We start from the raw sequence: 3,312 nt of genomic DNA on the forward strand, positions 1-3,312 counted from the left end.
GTGAAGGAAATATACATACAAGCCCAGAAGTGTGAAGAGTCCCAAACAAGATGAACCTAAACAGGCCCACATCAAGACACATCATAAGTAAAATGCCAAAGGTTAAATACAAAGAGAAAATCTTAAAAGCAACAAGAGAAAAGCAGTTAGTTATCTACAATGGAGCTCCCATAAGAGTATCTGCTGATTTGTTAACAGAAACTTTGCAGGCCAGAAGCGAATGGCAGGAAATATGAAAAGTGATGAAAAGCAAGGACCTACAACCAAGATAACTCTACCCAGCAAAGCTATCATTTAGAATCAAGGGACACATAAAGAGCTTCCTAGACAAGAAAAAGCTAAAGGAGTTCATTACCACCAAGCCAGTATTACACGGAAACTTAACAGGACTTCTTTTAGACAAAAAGAAAGAAAAAAGATCAAAAATATGAATAATAAAATGGCAATAACTACATATCTAGCAACAATTACTTTAAATGTAAATGGATTAAATGCTCCAATCAAAAGATAGGGTGGCTGAATGGATAAGAAAACAAGACCCTTACATATGCTGCCTACAAGAGACTTACTTCAGATCGAAAGGCACAAACTGACTGAGAGTAAAGGGATGGGGAAAAGATATTTCATGAAAATGGAAACAAACAAAAACAAACAAAAAGCTGAGGTAGCAATACTTATACCAGACAAAATAGACTTTAAAACAAAGGCTATAACAAGAGGCAAGAAGGACCCAGTAACCCCACTTCTAGGTATTTATCCGAAGAAACCCAAAACACAACCTTGAGGGACATGTGCATCCATATGTTCATTGCAGCATTGTTTCCAATGGCCAAGATGTGGAGGCAACCTGGGTATCCGTTGATGAATGAATGGATGAGGAGTAGGTGGTACATATATACAAAGGAATATTTCTCGGCCAGGGAAGGCAATTGGTTCTTGCCATCTGGGAGCAGCATGGATGGTCCTGGAGAGTATTGTACTGAGTAGAGTATGTCAGATGGAGAAAGACAGATGCAATACCATTTCACATATATATAGAATCTAAAGAACAAAATAAACATACAAAACAGAAGCAAACTCATAGATACAGATAACATTTTGATGGTTGCCAGATGGGAGGGAGGTAGGGGTGAGCGAAAAATGGAAAGAGATACAAATTGGTTGTTGCAAAGTAGTCATGGGGATGTAGGGTAGAGCATAAGGAATATAGTCAATAATATTGTAATAACTGTACAGTGCCAGGTGGGTACTAGACTAGTCCTTCCACAATCCTCAGAGGGACCACTTCTTAAATTACATAAGTGTCTAACCACTATGCTGTACACCTGAAATTAATATAAAATAATATTGAACGTCAAAATAAATAATTAAAAAGACACCATTGTCATTACCAAAAAGAGACATCTTTAGGGAAAAATACTAAAAACCCCATGCTGCACAGATAATGCAGATAGTTCTAGTTATTCAGTCAACTGGCAAAGAGCAAGCACTTGGGGTCATCAGCTCCAACCTTTTGTTCATTCCTTATTGCTGGAATTCCATATTCATTTCTTCTGGTTGGATGACTACACTGGATGATGGTGGAGATGGTAAGCTGGCATTTACTCAGCCCCACCCTGCTCAGCCTCGGGAAGGGAAGAATTCTCAGCTGGTGGATCTGCTGCTTTTGTCTCTTTGCCACCTTCTGGGCGTCCGCGTCAGTAATCGAAGTTGCCACAGTACCGACATTGAGGTGGCTGCTGACCTTGGGTCTCATCTCCTTGACTTTCCTCATCTTCCTCATTGCTTTCCTCTCTAGGCTGCCTTTGGTGCCCAGGGCCCCTGCGGAATCGTGCTCTATACCCGATATGTATTCTGTCTCACTGGGCTGCTTTGTTCTCCTGTACCTTGGTTGTCAGCTCACCCACCGCTTCTCCCTGCACAGGAGGGTTGGAATACTGTGAGTGAGGCCCATACGGTCCCTGCAGGTAGGAAGGTGGGAAATGGGCCCGGCCTTGGGGAGGGAGCTCTCTCCGGTGCCGCATGCTTTTCCCACTGTCACTGTTCTGGTAATTCTGCTGGTAATTGTGTGCAGGACCCCCGTGACGTGGACAGCGTGTATCATGCTTACCACCCGCTGCATATTTACTGCCTCGCACTGGAACTCCACCAGGGCCGGTAACATTTGCCACCTCTGCATCCGCTTCTCCCTCAACAGCAAACTCCACAGTCTCTCCGTCTCCTACGCTGAGAAGGTACTTCCTGGGATTATCTGTCAATTCCATTTTTCTTTTGGGGGAGCTTTCCTGGAGCTGCGCATTGTCCTCCAGTCAAGGTTTTGTGCATAATTGTCCTGGCACTTCCTTTTTCCATCTGTTAGGAATTCCTCATCCTTTCCTGCCCTTTGTGTCTTCCTTTATGTTGGTTTACTCATCCATTTTCACAAAGACATTATCCAGTAACTTCTTGAGAAAGAAAACAGGGAAAGTAAAATTTTTTAGACCTTGTGTCTGAAAATGTCTTGATTGTTTGATTTGGTATAGAATACTTCACTGAAAAACATTTACCTCTACATTTTGAAAGAATTGTTTCATTGTTTTATTGACTTCAGAGCTGCAGTTAAGAAATCTGGTTCTGAGTTTAAATCTGCTCTAACACTTTTTTTTTTGCCAGTTTCCCTGCTTCGAGCCCTTATTCTCCAGTGTTTGGTGTTGCCAAATCCTGAGCTTTCCCAGTGTTCTCTAGAGAATGTTAGCTTTTTCTCATTGATGTTCCTTTCCTCAGGCACTTACTGCAGCTTTCTTAGATTTAGGTTTCAGCTTGCTAAGTCAATTACCATTTCTCCATCCCAGAGTAACCATGAAAATACTTAACTACAAAGCGACCATGAGCACTGAATGGACACTGCATCCATAAATAACCGGTAGGGTCATGTGAGTGTACACTGGTCAGTACCAATTAAATATCTGCTCTGCCTCCATCCAATTTATTTTCTCCAAAACTTTGGTAACATTTCTTGTTTACTGTTTTCTCCTTTCCCATTCTCCTGTCCTTAGATGTGTATGCCTTTTTGGACTCCTGTACTATCATTTTCTTGGGATTTCAGCATGTATGAAAATAAATGCATGTGTTTAAAAGCTATGGTTAGCCAAAAGTCTACAAGATACTTTATTCTGTTGTCACATTTAATCCTTACACCAATGTAATGTGAAAGGTATTATTAGCTCTATCTAACATAAGGAAACTGAGGTACAAATATGTTTACAACTGTTGTTCAAGGTTGGATAGGTAATTAATAGGGAACAAAGTTCAAATCCAGTGGTCTGGTTTCAA

General features: G+C 41.1%; 1 pseudogene; it reads right to left on the reverse strand.

The window, feature by feature from the left end:
* Window positions 1-1,500: 1,500 nt before the first annotated feature.
* On the reverse strand, window positions 1,501-2,264 carry LOC109458457 (Y-box-binding protein 1; annotated as a pseudogene).
* Between the last annotated feature and the right edge of the window lie 1,048 nt (window positions 2,265-3,312).

This window comes from Rhinolophus sinicus, linkage group LG04, assembly GCF_036562045.2.
Source record: "Rhinolophus sinicus isolate RSC01 linkage group LG04, ASM3656204v1, whole genome shotgun sequence".
Lineage (NCBI taxonomy): Eukaryota > Metazoa > Chordata > Mammalia > Chiroptera > Rhinolophidae > Rhinolophus > Rhinolophus sinicus.